The following is a 19702-nucleotide window of genomic DNA, read 5'->3' as shown; positions in this document are numbered from 1 at the left end:
GATTTGTCAATATTGTCGGATGTCGCGTCGCAGAGTGGCGATCCTTTGGCTAACGCGGGGGTACTGTTAGGACTTTCCGACAGCGTAGAGCTTGGTCGTTTCACGCGGGATGATCAGGAGGGTGCAGAGACCGCGTTAGCAGAGAGTAGGCCTACGACGGAGAGCGGCCCGCATGGCGCTCCGGCATCTCGCGACGCGAACAGAGAGGCGCCGCCACAAGTTACGACACGCGCCTCAACTATAGGCGAGTCTTCGGGCAACAGTTTGCCCTCGAGCGAGGTACTCTTACAGAATGCGCTGTCAGTTATGCAAAGCCTCGCGAGCGCCCTGCAGAACACAGCGCAGGCCCCCGTGCAAAATGTGCGACCACGTGTCAAGGTAGACGTTCCGACCTACACGGGTTACCACGACTGCAAGAGCGCCAACGAGTATCTCGACCGGTTGCTCCATTATCAGCAGGCGACGGGTCTTTCTGATGCCGAACTTCTCGAGCGCGTGGTCCCGGTGTCGCTCACGGAGCAAGCGGCTCGGTGGTTCCGACTAACCGGACATCGCGCCCGTACGGTAGAAGAGTTCCGCGAAAGCTTTCGCGGCGAATTCCTACCGGCTAATTATGAGTGGCGTTTGCGGAGGGAGTTGGAGCTGCGCACCCAGCATCCGGACGAATCCTTGCTGGAATACGTACGGGCGATGGACGAATTGTATCGTCTCGCGAACCCTCACGCCACCAACGCGGAAAAGGTCGAGCGTGTTACCCGACAGGCGCACCCGACTTTCGCGGCGCACTTCAGGGGATGCAGGTTCGCAGACCTCGAAGAGCTCGCCACCGAGGCGAAGCGCATACAAGGGGACATCCTCGCAGCGCGTTCGTATCGCCCCCCTCCGCCCGCCGCGCAGTCAATCGAGCCTCGCTGTGCATGGAACGGCGGCGCAGTGACTTCAGAAGCGTTTAGGGGTAACGCATCAGCATCGTACGCTGATGAGCACGTGTCACGCGGTTGGGAGCTGTCAAACCGCGCTTTAGACCCCTACGCTTACGCGCTCCGTACGGCACACGCCGCCCCTGCGCGTGACATTCCAAGGCAGGAGCACGTGGTTGACGCGAGGCCTAACGAGCGGCGCAATCCAGAGCGAGGACCACCTGATCGAGGCGAGTTACGAGCGAACCGGCGTGGTGTCCGCGGTCCTTGCTATCGGTGCGGCGCGCCAGGGCACATCGCTCGCGAATGCGACCGCACGCCGGGTCAGGAGCAAACGCGCGGTTCGGGAAACGGACGGCGCCGCCGGTGATCCACATGGGACCCCGCGCGGCGATTAGTAATCCTACCGATGCGTTCGGATCACTTGCACCGTCGGTCTGTCGCACAGGTGATGCCGTAGACTCGCCCGCGCCGCTAATCGAGTTAACGATAGCTCGGAAAAAGTTCGTAGCACTTTTGGATACTGGGGCAAGCGCTTCTTTATTCGGTGACGATGTGTTGCACCATCTCCGCGAGAACAACATCCGCTTGAGGCAAAGCAACACCATCTTCCGTCTAGCTACGGGCACAGCACAATCGAGCGGCGCGGCTAGGCTAGTGATCCGCTGGGACAGACGCGTGAGGCGACAACGTTTCGTGCATCTTCCAGGGCTGTCAATGTCTCTAATCCTGGGTCGAGACTTCCTCGCTAAGTCGGGTATTGTCATTGACATTGCAAACGGTGGTTACCGAGAGCGCGACGGAGACGCGCTGAAGCTTTTCTCGAAGGCCTCCGCATTGACAAAAGCATGCCAATCGCAGGGAGAGGCGCGAGTACGCGAGGAGGAAAGCGCGCCGAGAAAGCGAGTAAACGCCCCGCCGGAGCAATGTGCTGCGCTGCAGGAAAGGGCAGTGCACCCGCTTTTGGTACAGGCACAGAGCCTACTAGAGGGGGAACGAGCGCAGCTGTCGTCGCTGTTGTACGAATATGACGCGATGTTTACTGACTGTCCCGGCCGCACTACGCTGGTTAAGCATAGAATTGACACGGGTGATGCACGCCCTTGGAAATGCAATCCCCGACCAATCAGCTTAGCTAAGCGGAAAGCACTAGACGCCGCCTTGGACGAACTCATCGAAACAGGCGTAGTTGAGAGGTCAAACAGCCCATGGGGTTTCCCGGTAGTTCTAGTTCCAAAGAAAGATGATACGTATCGCCTTTGTGTAGACTACCGCAGGCTGAATGAAATTACGAAGAAGGACGCGTATCCTCTTCCCTCCATTTCATCGTTAGTATCCAATCTAGGCGGGGCGAAGTACTTCACAACGCTCGATGCTAGCCGCGGATATTTTCAGGTTGAGATGGACGAGCGGGATAAAGAGAAGTCAGCTTTCACGTGCCACAGAGGACTTTTCCAATTCAGGAGAATGTCGTTTGGCTTGGTGGGCGCTCCCGCTACGTATCAGAGGCTAATGGACCGTGTTTTGGGAGATGCAAAGTGGCAGCACGCACTCGCATATCTAGACGACATAGTGGTTTACTCGAAAACGTTCGAAGAGCACGTGCGCCACTTGAGAGACGTTCTAGAACGGCTGAGGTCTGCGGGCATCACTTTGAACCCAAACAAAGCTCAGATAGCGGCGACCCGAATAACATTATTGGGATTTACGCTTGACGAGGGTCGCATTTTGCCGGATAAGGGTAAGCTTGAAGCGATAGTGAGCTATCCATCGCCGAACAATGTCGGTGAGCTGAGGCGCTTTTTGGGGATGGTGAATTTTTATCGCCAATTCATTCCAGATTGCGCGGCAGTGCAGGCGCCTTTAACGAAGCTCTTGAGGAATGGTGAGCGTTGGGCTTGGAGCCAAGAGCAAGAGGCCGCACTGCGTCGCCTCACGAAGTTGCTGGCCAACACGGCTCAGCTGCAGCTACCCGATTTGAACAGGGAGTTTGTTATTCACACCGATGCAAGCGACCTGGGCTTAGGAGCAATTTTGCTTCAGGAGCATGGAGGTTCCCTCCGACCGATTGCGTTCGCGAGCCGTACGTTGACACCGGCGGAGAGGAACTACTCAGTAACCGAGAAAGAGTGTCTGGCGATAGTTTTTGCTCTCCGTAAGTTTGACTTTTACATAGACGGAGTTGCGTTTGTGATTGAAACGGACCACATGGCGCTCACGTGGTTGAGGCGTTTGAACGAACCAAGTGGCCGATTGGCGCGTTGGGCATTGTTGCTGCAGCGTTATGACTTCACCGTCCGCTACCGCAAGGGTAAGAACAATGCCGCGGCCGACGCACTATCGCGTGCTCCAGTTCGACACGAGGCAAGTCACGCGACTAATTCGGAACGAACTGAGAGCGAGACACTCGCGCTAACGCAAACAGCGGAGCAAACGTTAGTTCGAGCTAAGAGCGTGAACCACGTAGAGGCTGTCGTTAGCGCAGGGATTGTTTTCAGCAGAAGGGAGCTGTTAGAAGCTCAGCAGAAAGATCCATTTTGTCGAAAGGTGTTCGACGGGCTCCGGGAGCCGGGTGGTAGTGAGGCCACCGCGCACAAGGGGGCAGCTGGTATTGCTGTCGGTGCGGAGCGCTCGGCAACAGCTGGTAGTGCTGTGAGCGCGCTGGATTCATATCTGCTAGATTCTGACGGCGTCCTGCTGAGGTACATTCCATCCGACGATGACACAAGTGAGTCATTTAAAGTCGTGATACCGCGCGCGTTGAGAGGAGCGCTTCTTCGCTACTTTCATGACTCGTGCATTGGTGGGCATGCGAGCGGCCCTAAGACTTACGCTAAGTTGTGTCGCCTCGCTACCTGGCCAGGTATGAAGCGGGATGTGATTCGCTACGCCCGTTCATGTCGTGTGTGCCAAAGCGTCAAGCCGCGAGGAGGACGTCCGCCCGGCCTCATGCAACCGATTAACAGTCAGACTCCCTGGCAAATCGCAGCGTGTGACGTAATGGGCCCGTACCCCTCAACTCCTAGCAGAAATAAGTTCTTGCTGGTGATCACGGATCACTTCACTAAATGGGTAGAACTTTTTCCCCTTAGGAAGCTGACGGCTCGAGTGATTTTAGAGAAGTTGATGGAGGTTTTTACCAGGTTCGGGTTCCCCGAGCAGTTGATTACAGACAACGCGTCTTATTTCACTGCGAAGGTGTTTGTTGACACGTGCGCCGCGTTGGGCATTAAGCACAAGAAAACAACCACCTACCATGCTCAGTCGAACCCCACGGAGCGAGTCAATCGCAACATCAAGCACATGCTTGTCGCGTTCTCTGAAAGACATAAGGACTGGGATACCTATCTTCCAGAGATCGGTTTTGCATTACGATCGACCGTAAACCGATCGACTGGGTATGCGCCTTCTTCTCTGAACTTGGGGAGAGAACTGCCGAATCCGATGGAGACCGTACTCGCGGACCGCAGTGGAGTGCCAGTGGCGACATCAGCACGCGCTGAATACGCAACGCAGCTGCGCGAGAAGCTAGCGGAAGCTTTACATAAAGCTCGACATAATCTCCGCACTGCTAGGGCACAGCAGAAGGCGCAGTATGACCGCACGCGTAGGAACGTACACTACGAAGTGGGCGATCTGGTGATGCGGCGCCATCATGTTCTCAGTAATGCTAGCAAACAGTTTGCTGCCTCGCTGGCACCGAAATGGTCCGGGCCGTACCGAGTGCGAGAGAAAGTTTCTTCGCTCGTTTATCGACTCGCGAACATGAAAGGCAAACCGAGCGGCGGACCGGTGCATGTATGTGACTTGAAACGCTACATAGCACGGGAGGCGCATGAGGACTACGGTCAGTCCCCCTCCAAGCCGCGCGCGGCGGGTGAGATGGTTCGACACCGGGTCAGGAGCCCAGAACCGCGCTACTTCCTGCGTAACAGTCGGAGGCAACTATGCACGGTAGGCCGCGTTTGATATGTTCGACGCGGGGTGCAAGGGTTAGCGCGCAACACATGTGCGATTGTTAACCTGTCGTTCTTTATCTGTATCACTCTCACCGAACAGATGGAGCGCCATTGGGAACAGCACCGCCGGAACAGCAAGGAGAGGAGACCACCTCCTTACGGCCAGCCCCCACCCCCACCAACGTCCACATGGCAGCCCTACCCCACTGCGGCCCGGCCGCGAACGCCGAGGCAGAGCCACTCGAGCCGCCGCCACCGAGGGGGTCCGCGCGCGCTGCCGCCTGGTCACCAACTCTCGGCTTCGCCGTCACCATCACGACCCGCCGGTTCACAGGGAACGAGACCAGGGTCCCAACGCGGCGAGCCGACCGCATCGCCTCACGGCCGCAACCACCGAGACGTGGCAACCTGGACCAGCCAGGATGGAGGCGACCCTCCGGTGTCTTACGTCTCCTCGAGGCCCTGGCGCCGGCAGGAAAGGGCCCGAGTTGGGGTCGCCCCAGCGCACCTGTATCGCCCTTTTCAGGGGCGCACGGTAGAGGACGCGGACCGGAGGGCTAACGGGGCTTGCCTTCCAGTGCCCGCAGGGACGCGGTTCTGCGAGTGCGGCGCCGTGGTGATCCATAACTCCCACGAATTGGGGAAATTACACCGGCACCGCACCCAGGCTACCCAACCATCCAGCCGCGAATCATCCCAGGAGCGCTCCGGCGCCGCGGTTCGGGCCATGCTGGCGCGGGCGGCCCAGGAGGCGGACTTCGCGCAGTGGCTGCTGAGAGTTGCCTCAGGCCACGCGTCCAGCGAGAGTCCGCCTGCGTCGCTATCAATAACGGCTACCGTAGAGCGGGGGGCGGCGGGGCCGGGAGAGACATTGGTGGCGGCTGCATTGACACCGGAGGTGGCGTCAATGACCTTGGAGGCGGGTGAGAGAGCGGTGGGGGCTCCGGCGGTGCCCGCGGCAGACACCGAACGGTCCGAGGGCATGGACGTAGACCAGGCCCTTCTGGCCTATCTAGAGGACGAATAAAACGAATTATTCCCTCTTTGCAGTCTCTGTCGTTCGGGGGCCTTCTTAAGGGGGGAGGAGATGTGGGGAGCAGGTGCGCCCAGCCTCCCTTTCCCTTTTAGGGCAGCGCACGCGCCTGGTTGCGGGGACCCCTTCCCCCACGGCCGGCGCGTGCGATTCCCCCCCCCTTTCCCGGCGCCAGGAACAGGTTCCCCTCTCCCTCAGCGAGGAAAGGTGCCATTCTCGTCAGGGAAAGGGAAATCGGGTCGGGGAACAAAACGAGCGGGCAAACGGGCGCTCGCTCTCTGACACCAGCGACCATCCCAGGAGGACGAACCCGCAACCCCTCCTGCGAGCCGAGGACGTCCACGACCGAGGTGTAAGCGTCAACACCTTTGTTATCTGTAGTATCTCCCCGCGACAGTGACGCGCGATTGCTAACGCTTAGCAATAAAGTGTTTGTTGTTGATCTGGCCAGTTGCCTTATTCGCCCGAACCCGTAGTAGTAGCTGCAATGAGGCAAGCTACGGTTGGGGGACGTTAACCGTGCACGGAACGACTGTGTGCGGCTGAAACATTAGCTATAGGCTTCTGCGTCAGCCGTACATAGGACGGTCCCCCAACAAGATGCAGTGTTTTTCACCATTACAAGTCAGGAACTGTGATATCTAATGTGAAAGCGCATGAAGCCGTCGTAACTTTGTAGAAAGCATTGTAAAGTAGCGAGTAAAACGTCTTCTAACGATATAAGTGCGAAGGTTAGGTTAGGTTAAGTTAGTTTAGGCAAGGTAGCGTCGTGAAACCACCAAAAACGACGTCATCTAACGAGATAGTGTTGTTTTATTGCTAGTGCGAAACTGCGATAGGTGAAATATTGTGAAAGCACACAAAACGGTATAAACAAGCCAGATACTGCGTGTTGTATCGTTACAAGTGCGAAACTGTATACTGTGATATTCTCGTTAAAGCGCATGCAAGCATCGTGAAACCATAAGGAACGATGTCATTTAGCGAGATACAGCGTTCTGTACTGTAATAGAGTGGTGAAAAACTGTGAGGTAATGCAAATATCGTAATTGTGAACGAAACAGTGTAATAGAGTGTTTTTAGATACAAGTGCAAATGTTAGGTTAGGTTAAGATATGAACCGTCGTAAAACCGCATTAAACAATGTCACTTAGTGAGATGCAGTGTTTTTCACCATTACAAGTCGGGAACTGCAATATCTATTGTGAAAGCGCATGAAACCGTCGTAATGTTGTAGAAAGTATTGTAAAGTAGCGAGTAAAACGTTTGCTAACGATAGAAGAGCGAAGGTTATGTTAGGTTAAGTTATGTTAGTTTAAGCTAGGTAGCGTCGTGAAACCACCAAAAACGACGTCATCTAACGAGATAGTGTTGTTTTATTGCGAGTACGAAACTGCGATAGGTGAAATATTGTGAAAGCACACAAAATGGCATGAACTAGCCAGATACTGCGTCTTGGACCGTTACAAGAGCGAAACTGCTATATTGTGATATTCTCGTGAAAGCGCATGAAAGCATCGTGAAACCTTAAAGAACGATGTCATTTAGCGAGATACAGCGTTCTGTACTGTACTAGGTTGGTGAAAAACTATGAGGTCATGCAAATATCGCAATTGTGAACGAAACAGTGTAATAGAGCGTTTTTAGATACAAGCGCGAATGTTAGGTTAGGTTATAAAGCGTCATAAAACCGCAATAAACAATTTCAGCTATTGAGATGCAGTGTTTTTCACGATTACAAGTCGGGAACTGCGATATCTAATGTGAAAGCGCATGAAACCGTCGTAACTTTGTAGAAAGCATTGTAAAGTAGCGAGTAAAACGTCTTCTAACGATATAAGTGCGAAGGTTAGGTTAGGTTAAGTTAGTTTAGGCAAGGTAGCGTCGTGAAACCACCAAAAACGACGTCATCTAACGAGATAGTGTTGTTTTATTGCTAGTGCGAAACTGCGATAGGTGAAATATTGTGAAAGCACACAAAACGGTATGAACAAGCCAGATACTGCGTGTTGTATCGTTACAAGTGCGAAACTGTATACTGTGATATTCTCGTTAAAGCGCATGCAAGCATCGTGAAACCATAAGGAACGATGTCATTTAGCGAGATACAGCGTTCTGTACTGTAATAGAGTGGTGAAAAACTGTGAGGTAATGCAAATATCGTAATTGTGAACGAAACAGTGTAATAGAGTGTTTTTAGATACAAGTGCAAATGTTAGGTTAGGTTAAGATATGAACCGTCGTAAAACCGCATTAAACAATGTCACTTAGTGAGATGCAGTGTTTTTCACCATTACAAGTCGGGAACTGCAATATCTATTGTGAAAGCGCATGAAACCGTCGTAATGTTGTAGAAAGTATTGTAAAGTAGCGAGTAAAACGTTTTCTAACGATAGAAGAGCGAAGGTTATGTTAGGTTAAGTTATGTTAGTTTAAGCTAGGTAGCGTCGTGAAACCACCAAAAACGACGTCATCTAACGAGATAGTGTTGTTTTATTGCGAGTACGAAACTGCGATAGGTGAAATATTGTGAAAGCACACAAAATGGCATGAACTAGCAAGATACTGCGTCTTGGACCGTTACAAGAGCGAAACTGCTATATTGTGATATTCTCGTGAAAGCGCATGAAAGCATCGTGAAACCTTAAAGAACGATGTCATTTAGCGAGATACAGCGTTCTGTACTGTACTAGGTTGGTGAAAAACTATGAGGTCATGCAAATATCGCAATTGTGAACGAAACAGTGTAATAGAGCGTTTTTAGATACAAGCGCGAATGTTAGGTTAGGTTATAAAGCGTCATAAAACCGCAATAAACAATTTCAGCTATTGAGATGCAGTGTTTTTCACGATTACAAGTCGGGAACTGCGATATCTAATGTGAAAGCGCATGAAACCGTCGTAACTTTGTAGAAAGCATTGTAAAGTAGCGAGTAAAACGTCTTCTAACGATAGAAGTGCGAAGGTTAGGTTAGGTTAAGTTAGTTTAAGCTAGGTAGCATCGTGAAACCACCAAAAACGACGTCATCTAACGAGATAGTGTTGTTTTATTGCGAGTGCGAAACTGCGATAGGTGAAATATTGTGAAAGCACACAAAACGGCATGAACAAGCCAGATACTGCGTGTTGTTAAGTTACAAGTGTGAAACTGTATACTGTGATATTCTCGTTAAAGCGCATGCAAGCATCGTGAAACCTTAAAGAACGATGTCATTTAGCGAGATACAGCGTTCTGTACTGTACTAGGTTGGTGAAAAACTATGAGGTCATGCAAATATCGCAATTGTGAACGAAACAGTGTAATGGAGCGTTTTTAGATACAAGCGCGAATGTTAGGTTAGGTTATGAAGCGTCATAAAACCGCAATAAACAATTTCAGCTATTTAGATGCAGTGTTTTTCACCATTACAAGTCGGAAACTGCGATATCTAATGTGAAAGCGCATGAAACCGTCGTAATGTTGCAGAAAGCATTGTAAAGTAGCCAGTAAAACGTTTTCTAACGCTAGAGATGCGAAGGTTAGGTTAGGTTGAGTTATGTTATTTTAAGCTAGGTGGCGTCGTTAAACCACCAATTGCGACTTCCTCTAACGAGTTAGTGTTGTTTTGTTGCGAGTGCGAAACTGCGATATGTGAAATATTGTGAAAGCACACATAACGGCACGAACTAGCCAGATACTGCGTCTTCTACAGTTACAAGCGCGAAACTGCTATTGTGATATTCTCGTGATAGTGTTTGCAAGCATCGTGAAACCTTAAAGAACGATGTCATTTAGCGAGATACAGCGTTCTGTACTGTACTAAGTTGGTGAAAAAACTTTGAGGTCATGCAAATATTGTAATTGTCAACGAAACAGTCTAACCGAGCGTTTTTAGATACAAGTTCGAAGGTTAGGTTAGATTAAGTTATGAAGCGTCATAAAACGGCATTAAGCAATGTCAGCCACTGAGATGTAGTGTTTTTCACCATTACAAGTCGGAAGCTGCGATATCTAATGTGAAAGTGCATGAAACCGTCGTAATGTTGCAAAAAGCATTGTAAAGTAGCGAGTAAAACGTTTTCTAACGATAGAAGTGCGAATGTTATGTTAGGTTGAGTTATGTTAGTTTAAGCTATGTAGCGCCGTGAAACCACCAATAACGACGTCATCTAACGAGATAGTGTTGTTTTATTGCGAGTGCGAAACTGCGATAGGTGAAATATTGTGAAAGCGCACAAAACGGCATGAACTAGCCGGATACTGCGTCTTGTACCGTTACAAGTGCGAAACTGCTATTTTGTGATATTCTCGTGAAAGCGCATGCAAGCATCGTGAAACCTTAAAGAACGATGTCATCTAGCTAGATATAGCGTTATGTACTGTACTAGTTGGTGAAACACTGTGAGGTCATGCAAATATCGTAATTGTGAACGAAACAGTGTAATAGAGCGTTTTTAGATACGAGTGCAAAGGTTAGGTTAGGTTAAGTCATGAAGCGGCAAAAAACCGCATCAAACAATGTCAGCTGTTGAGAATGGAATGGAATGAACAAACTTTATTTTCAGCTATTGAGATGCAGTGTTTTTCACCATTACAAGCCGGGAACTGCGACATCTAATGTGAAAGCGCATGAAACCATCGTAACGTTGTAGAAAGCATTGTAAAGTAGCGAGTAAAACGCTTTCTAACGATAGAAGTGCGAAGGTTATGTTAGGTTAAGTTATGTTAATTTATGCTAGGTAGCGTCGTGAAACCATCAAAAACGACGTCATCTAACGAGATAGTGTTGTTTTATTGCGAGTACGAAACTGCGATAGGTGAAATGTTGTGAAAGCACACAAAACGGCATGAACAAGCCAGATACTGCGTCTTGGACCGTTATAAGAGCGAAACTGCTATATTGTGATATTCTCGTGAAAGCGCATGAAAGCATCGTGAAACCTTAAAGAACGATGTCATTTAGCGAGATACAGCGTTCTGTACTGTAATAAGTTGGTGAAAAACTGTGAGGACATGCAAATATCGTAATTGTGAACGAAACATTGTAATAGAGCGTTTTTAGATACAAGCTTGAATGTTAGGTTAGGTTAAGATATGAACCGTCGTAAAACCGCATTAAACAATGTCACTTAGTGAGATGCAGTGTTTTTCACCATTACAAGTCGGGAACTGCGATATCTAATGTGAAAGCGCATGAAACCGTCGTAATGTTGTAGAAAGCATTGTAAAGTAGCGAGTAAAACGTTTTCTAACGATAGAAGATCGAAGGTTCGGTTAGGTTAAGTTAGTTTAAGCTAGGTAGCGTCGTGAAACCATCAAAAACGACGTCATCTAACGAGATAGTGTTGTTTTATAGCGAGTACGAAACTGCGATAGGTGAAATATTGTGAAAGCACCCAAAATGGCATGAACTAGCCAGATACTGCGTCTTGGACCGTTATAAGAGCGAAACTGCTATATTGTGATATTCTCGTGAAAGCGCATGAAAGCATCGTGAAACCTTAAAGAACGATGTCATTTAGCGAGATACAGCGTTCTGTACTGTACTAGGTTGGTGAAAAACTATGAGGTCATGCAAATATCGCAATTGTGAACGAAACATTGTAATAGAGCGTTTTTAGATACAAGCGCGAATGTTAGGTTAGGTTATAAAGCGTCATAAAACCGCAATAAACAATTTCAGCTATTGAGATGCAGTGTTTTTCACCATTACAAGTCGGGAACTGCGATATCTAATGTGCAAGCGCATGAAGCCGTCGTAACTTTGTAGAAAGCATTGTAAAGTAGCGAGTAAAACGTCTTCTAACGATAGAAGTGCGAAGGTTAGGTTAGGTTAAGTTAGTTTAAGCTTGGTAGCGTCGTGAAACCACCAAAAACGACGTCATCTAACGAGATAGTGTTGTTTTATTGCGAGTGCGAAACTGCGATAGGTGAAATATTGTGAAAGCACACAAAACGGCATGAACAAGCCAGATACTGCGTGTTGTTAAGTTACAAGTGCGAAACTGTATACTGTGATATTCTCGTTAAAGCGCATGCAAGCATCGTGAAACCTTAAAGAACGATGTCATCTAGCTAGATACAGCGTTATGTACTGTACTAGTTGGTGAAACACTGTGAGGTCATGCAAATATCGTAATTGTGAACGAAACAGTGTAATAGAGCGTTTTTAGATACGAGTGCAAAGGTTAGGTTAGGTTAAGTCATGAAGCAGCAAAAAACCGCATCAAACAATGTCAGCTATTGAGAATGGAATGGAATGAAAAAACTTTATTTTCAGCTATTGAGATGCAGTGTTTTTCACCATTACAAGCCGGGAACTGCGACATCTAATGTGAAAGCGCATGAAACCATCGTAACGTTGTAGAAATCATTGTAAAGTAGCGAGTAAAACGTTTTCTAACGATAGAAGTGCGAAGGTTATGTTAGGTTAAGTTGTGTTAGTTTAAGCTAGGTAGCGTCGTGAAACCACCAAAAACGACGTCATCTAACGAGATAGTGTTGTTTTATGGCGAGTACGAAACTGCGATAGGTGAAATGTTGTGAAAGCACACAAAACGGCATGAACAAGCCAGATACTGCGTGTTGTATCGTTACAAGTGCGAAACTGCTGTATTGTGATATTCTCGTTAAAGCGCATGCAAGCATCGAGAAACCTTAAAGAACGATGTCATTTAGCGAGATACAGCGTTCTGTACTGTAATAATTTGGTGAAAAACTGTGAGGTCATGCAAATATCGTAATTGTGAAGTAAAGAGTGTAATAGAGCGTTTTTAGATACAAGCGCGAATGTTAGGTTAGGTTACGATATGAACCGTCGTAAAACCGCATTAAACAATGTCACTTAGTGAGATGCAGTGTTTTTCACCATTACAAGTCGGGAACTGCGATATCTAATGTGAAAGCGCATGAAACCGTCGTAATGTTGTAGAAAGCATTGTAAAGTAGCGAGTAAAACGTTTTCTAACGATAGAAGTGCGAAGGTTAGGTTAGGTTAAGTTAGTTTAACCTAAGTAGCGTCGTGAAACCACCAAAAACGACGTCATCTAACGAGATAGTGTTGTTTTATTGCGAGTACGAAACTGCAATAGGTGAAATGTTTTGAAAGCTCACAAAACGGCATGAACAAGACAGATACTGCGTGTTGTATCGTTACAAGTGCGAAACTGCTATACTATGATATTCTCGTTAAAGCGCATGGAAGCATCGTGAAACCTTAAGGAACGATGTCATTTAGCGAGATACAGCGTTCTGTACTGTACTAGGTTGGTGAAAAACTATGAGGTCATGCAAAGATCGCAATTGTGAACGAAACAGTGTAGTAGAGCGTTTTTAGATACAAGCGCGAATGTTAGGTTAGGTTATGAAGCGTCATAAAACCGCAATAAACAATTTCAGCTATTGAGATGCAGTGTTTTTCACCATTACAAGTCAGGAACTGCGATATCTAATGTGAAAGCGCATGAAGCCGTCGTAACATTGTAGAAAGCATTGTAAAGTAGCGAGTAAAACGTCTGCTAACGATAAAGTGCGAAGGTTAGGTTAGGTTAAGTTAGTTTAAGCAAGGTAGCGTCGTGAAACCACCAAAAACGACGTCATCTAACGAGATAGTGTTGTTTTATTGCGAGTGCGAAACTGCGATAGGTGAAATATTGTGAAAGCACACAAAACGGCATGAACAAGCCAGATACTGCGTGTTGTATCGTTACAAGTGCGAAACTGTATACTGTGATATTCTCGTTAAAGCGCATGCAAGCATCCTGAAACCTTAAGGAACGATGTCATTTAGCGAGATACAGCGTTCTGTACTGTAATAGATTGGTGAAAAACTGTGAGGTCATGCAAATATCGTAATTGTGAACGAAACAGTGTAATAGAGTGTTTTATACACGTGCGAATGTTAGGTTAGTTTAAGATATGAACCGTCGTAAAACCGCAATAAACAATGTCACTTAGTGAGATGGAGTGTTTTTCAACATTACAAGTTGGGAACTGCGATATCTATTGTGAAAGCGCATGAAACCGTCGTAATGTTGTAGAAAGCATTGTGAAGTAGCGAGTAAAACGTTTTCTAACGATAGAAGTGCGAAGGTTGGGTTAGGTTAAGTTAGGTTAAGCTAAGTAGCGTCGTGAAACCACCAAAAACGACGTCATCTAACGAGATAGTGTTGTTTTATTGCGAGTACGAAACTGCGATAGGTGAAATATTGTGAAAGCACACAAAATGGCATGAACTAGCCAGATACTGCGTCTTGGACCGTTACAATAGCGAAACTGCTATATTGTGATATTCTCGTTAAAGCGCATGAAAGCATCGTGAAACCTTAAAGAACGATGTCATTTAGCGAGATACAGCGTTCTGTACTGTACTAGGTTGGTGAAAAACTATGAGGTCATGCAAATATCGCAATTGTGAACGAAACAGTGTAATAGAGCGTTTTTAGATACAAGCGCGAATGTTAGGTTAGGTTATAAAGCGTCATAAAACCGCAATAAACAATTTCAGCTATTGAGATGCAGTGTTTTTCACCATTACAAGTCAGGAACTGTGATATCTAATGTGAAAGCGCATGAAGCCGTCGTAACTTTGTAGAAAGCATTGTAAAGTAGCGAGTAAAACGTCTTCTAACGATATAAGTGCGAAGGTTAGGTTAGGTTAAGTTAGTTTAGGCAAGGTAGCGTCGTGAAACCACCAAAAACGACGTCATCTAACGAGATAGTGTTGTTTTATTGCTAGTGCGAAACTGCGATAGGTGAAATATTGTGAAAGCACACAAAACGGTATGAACAAGCCAGATACTGCGTGTTGTATCGTTACAAGTGCGAAACTGTATACTGTGATATTCTCGTTAAAGCGCATGCAAGCATCGTGAAACCATAAGGAACGATGTCATTTAGCGAGATACAGCGTTCTGTACTGTAATAGAGTGGTGAAAAACTGTGAGGTAATGCAAATATCGTAATTGTGAACGAAACAGTGTAATAGAGTGTTTTTAGATACAAGTGCAAATGTTAGGTTAGGTTAAGATATGAACCGTCGTAAAACCGCATTAAACAATGTCACTTAGTGAGATGCAGTGTTTTCACCATTACAAGTCGGGAACTGCAATATCTATTGTGAAAGCGCATGAAACCGTCGTAATGTTGTAGAAAGCATTGTAAAGTAGCGAGTAAAACGTTTTCTAACGATAGAAGAGCGAAGGTTATGTTAGGTTAAGTTATGTTAGTTTAAGCTAGGTAGCGTCGTGAAACCACCAAAAACGACGTCATCTAACGAGATAGTGTTGTTTTATTGCGAGTACGAAACTGCGATAGGTGAAATATTGTGAAAGCACACAAAATGGCATGAACTAGCCAGATACTGCGTCTTGGACCGTTACAAGAGCGAAACTGCTATATTGTGATATTCTCGTGAAAGCGCATGAAAGCATCGTGAAACCTTAAAGAACGATGTCATTTAGCGAGATACAGCGTTCTGTACTGTACTAGGTTGGTGAAAAACTATGAGGTCATGCAAATATCGCAATTGTGAACGAAACAGTGTAATAGAGCGTTTTTAGATACAAGCGCGAATGTTAGGTTAGGTTATAAAGCGTCATAAAACCGCAATAAACAATTTCAGCTATTGAGATGCAGTGTTTTTCACCATTACAAGTCGGGAACTGCGATATCTAATGTGAAAGCGCATGAAACCGTCGTAACTTTGTAGAAAGCATTGTAAAGTAGCGAGTAAAACGTCTTCTAACGATAGAAGTGCGAAGGTTAGGTTAGGTTTAGTTAGTTTAAGCTAGGTAGCATCGTGAAACCACCAAAAACGACGTCATCTAACGAGATAGTGTTGTTTTATTGCGAGTGCGAAACTGCGATAGGTGAAATATTGTGAAAGCACACAAAACGGCATGAACAAGCCAGATACTGCGTGTTGTTAAGTTACAAGTGCGAAACTGTATACTGTGATATTCTCGTTAAAGCGCATGCAAGCATCGTGAAACCTTAAAGAACGATGTCATTTAGCGAGATACAGCGTTCTGTACTGTACTAGGTTGGTGAAAAACTATGAGGTCATGCAAATATCGCAATTGTGAACGAAACAGTGTAATAGAGCGTTTTTAGATACAAGCGCGAATGTTAGGTTAGGTTATGAAGCGTCATAAAACCGCAATAAACAATTTCAGCTATTTAGATGCAGTGTTTTTCACCATTACAAGTCGGAAACTGCGATATCTAATGTGAAAGCGCATGAAACCGTCGTAATGTTGCAGAAAGCATTGTAAAGTAGCCAGTAAAACGTTTTCTAACGCTAGAGATGCGAAGGTTAGGTTAGGTTGAGTTATGTTATTTTAAGCTAGGTGGCGTCGTTAAACCACCAATTGCGACTTCCTCTAACGAGTTAGTGTTGTTTTGTTGCGAGTGCGAAACTGCGATATGTGAAATATTGTGAAAGCACACATAACGGCACGAACTAGCCAGATACTGCGTCTTCTACAGTTACAAGCGCGAAACTGCTATTGTGATATTCTCGTGATAGTGTTTGCAAGCATCGTGAAACCTTAAAGAACGATGTCATTTAGCGAGATACAGCGTTCTGTACTGTACTAAGTTGGTGAGAAAACTTTGAGGTCATGCAAATATTGTAATTGTCAACGAAACAGTCTAACCGAGCGTTTTTAGATACAAGTTCGAAGGTTAGGTTAGATTAAGTTATGAAGCGTCATAAAACGGCATTAAGCAATGTCAGCCACTGAGATGTAGTGTTTTTCACCATTACAAGTCGGAAGCTGCGATATCTAATGTGAAAGTGCATGAAACCGTCGTAATGTTGCAAAAAGCATTGTAAAGTAGCGAGTAAAACGTTTTCTAACGATAGAAGTGCGAAGGTTATGTTAGGTTGAGTTATGTTAGTTTAAGCTATGTAGCGCCGTGAAACCACCAATAACGACGTCATCTAACGAGATAGTGTTGTTTTATTGCGAGTGCGAAACTGCGATAGGTGAAATATTGTGAAAGCGCACAAAACGGCATGAACTAGCCGGATACTGCGTCTTGTACCGTTACAAGTGCGAAACTGCTATTTTGTGATATTCTCGTGAAAGCGCATGCAAGCATCGTGAAACCTTAAAGAACGATGTCATCTAGCTAGATACAGCGTTATGTACTGTACTAGTTGGTGAAACACTGTGAGGTCATGCAAATATCGTAATTGTGAACGAAACAGTGTAATAGAGCGTTTTTAGATACGAGTGCAAAGGTTAGGTTAGGTTAAGTCATGAAGCGGCAAAAAACCGCATCAAACAATGTCAGCTGTTGAGAATGGAATGGAATGAACAAACTTTATTTTCAGCTATTGAGATGCAGTGTTTTTCACCATTACAAGCCGGGAACTGCGACATCTAATGTGAAAGCGCATGAAACCATCGTAACGTTGTAGAAAGCATTGTAAAGTAGCGAGTAAAACGCTTTCTAACGATAGAAGTGCGAAGGTTATGTTAGGTTAAGTTATGTTAGTTTATGCTAGGTAGCGTCGTGAAACCATCAAAAACGACGTCATCTAACGAGATAGTGTTGTTTTATTGCGAGTACGAAACTGCGATAGGTGAAATAATGTGAAAGCACACAAAACGGCATGAACAAGGCAGATACCGCGTGTTGTTTAGTTACAAGTGCGAAACTGTATACTGTGATATTCTCGTTAAAGCGCATGCAAGCATCGTGAAACCTTAAAGAACGATGTCATTTAGCGAGATACAGCGTTCTGTACTGTACTAGGTTGGTGAAAAACTATGAGGTCATGCAAATATCGCAATTGTGAACGAAACAGTGTAAGAGAGCGTTTTTAGATACAAGCGCGAATGTTAGGTTAGGTTATGAAGCGTCATAAAACTGCAATAAACAATTTCAGCTATTTAGATGCAGTGTTTTTCACCATTACAAGTCGGAAACTGCGATATCTAATGTGAAAGCGCGTGAAACCGTCGTAATGTTGCAGAAAGCATTGTAAAGTAGCCAGTAAAACGTTTTCTAACGCTAGAGATGCGAAGGTTAGGTTAGGTTGAGTTATGTTATTTTAAGCTAGGTGGCGTCGTTAAACCACCAATTGCGACTTCCTCTAACGAGTTAGTATTGTTTTGTTGCGAGTGCGAAACTGCGATATGTGAAATATTGTGAAAGCACACATAACGGCACGAACTAGCCAGATACTGCGTCTTCTACAGTTACAAGCGCGAAACTGCTATTGTGATATTCTCGTGATAGTGTTTGCAAGCATCGTGAAACCTTAAAGTACGATGTCATTTAGCGAGATACAGCGTTCTGTACTGTACTAAGTTGGTGAAAAAACTGAGGTTATGCAAATATCGTAATTGTCAACAAAACAGTGTAACCGAGTTTTTTTAGATACAAGTTCGAAGGTTACGTTAGATTAAGTTATGAAGCGCCATAAAACCGCATTAAACAATGTCAGCCAATGAGATGTGTTTCTCACCATTACAAGTCGGAAACTGCGATATCTAATGTGAAAATGCATGAAACCGTCGTAATGTTTTAAAAAGCATTGTAAAGTAGCGAACAAAACGTTTTCTAACCATAGAAGTGCGTAGGTTAGGTTAGGTTAAGTTATTTTAAGCTAGGTAGCGTCGTGAAAACACCAAAAACGACGTAATCTAACGAGATAGTGTTGTTTTATTGCGCGTACGAAACTGCGATAGGTGAAATGTTGTGAAAGCACACAAAACGGCATGAACAAGCCAGATACTGCGTGTTGTACCGTTACAAGTGCGAAACTGCTGTATTGTGATATTCTCGTTAAAGCGCATGCACGCATCGTGAAACCTTAAAGAACGATGTCATTTAGCGAGATACAGCGTTCTGTACTGTAATAAGTTGGTGAAAAACTGTGAGGTCATGCAAATATCGTAATTGTGAAGGAAACAGTGTAATAGAGCGTTTTTAGATACAAGCGCGAATGTTAGGTTAGGTTAAGATATGAACCGTCGTAAAACCACATTAAACAATGTCACTTAGTGAGATGCAGTGTTTTTCACCATTACAAGTCGGGAACTGCGATATTTAATGTGAAAGCGCATGAAACCGTCGTAATGTTGTAGAAAGCACTGTAAAGTAGCGAGTAAAACGTTTTCTAACGATAGAAGTGCGTAGGTTAGGTTAGGTTAAGTTAGTTTAAGCTAGGTAGCGTCGTGAAAACACCAAAAACGACGTAATCTAACGAGATAGTGTTGTTTTATTGCGCGTACGAAACTGCGATAGGTGAAATGTTGTGAAAGCACACAACACGGCATGAACAAGCCAGATACTGCGTGTTGTATCGTTACAAGTGCGAAACTGCTATACTGTGATATTCTCGTTAAAGCGCATGCAAGCATCGTGAAACCTTAAAGAACGATGTCATTTAGCGAGATACAGCGTTCTGTACTGTAATAAATTGGTGAAAAACTGTGAGGTCATGCAAATATCGTAATTGTGAACGAAACAGTGTAATAGAGTGTTTTTTACACGTGCGAATGTTAGGTTAGGTTAAGATATGAACCGTCGTAAAACCGCATTAAACAATGTCACTAAGTGAGATGCAGTGTTTTTCCCCACTACAAGCCGGGAACTGCGATATCTAATGTGAAAGCCTCCGAAACCGTCGTAATGTTGTTGAAAGCATTGTAAAGATGCGAGTAAAACGATTTCTCACAATAGAAGTGCGAAGGTTATGTTAGGTTGAGTTAGTTTAGGCTAGGTAGCGTCGCGAAACCACCAAAAACAACGTCATCTAACCAGATAGTGTTGTTTAATTGCGAGTACGAAA

The sequence above is a fragment of the Rhipicephalus microplus genome, unplaced genomic scaffold (genome assembly GCF_043290135.1).
Source record: "Rhipicephalus microplus isolate Deutch F79 unplaced genomic scaffold, USDA_Rmic scaffold_36, whole genome shotgun sequence".
Classification (NCBI taxonomy): domain Eukaryota; kingdom Metazoa; phylum Arthropoda; class Arachnida; order Ixodida; family Ixodidae; genus Rhipicephalus; species Rhipicephalus microplus.
This window is presented reverse-complemented; position numbering follows the sequence as displayed.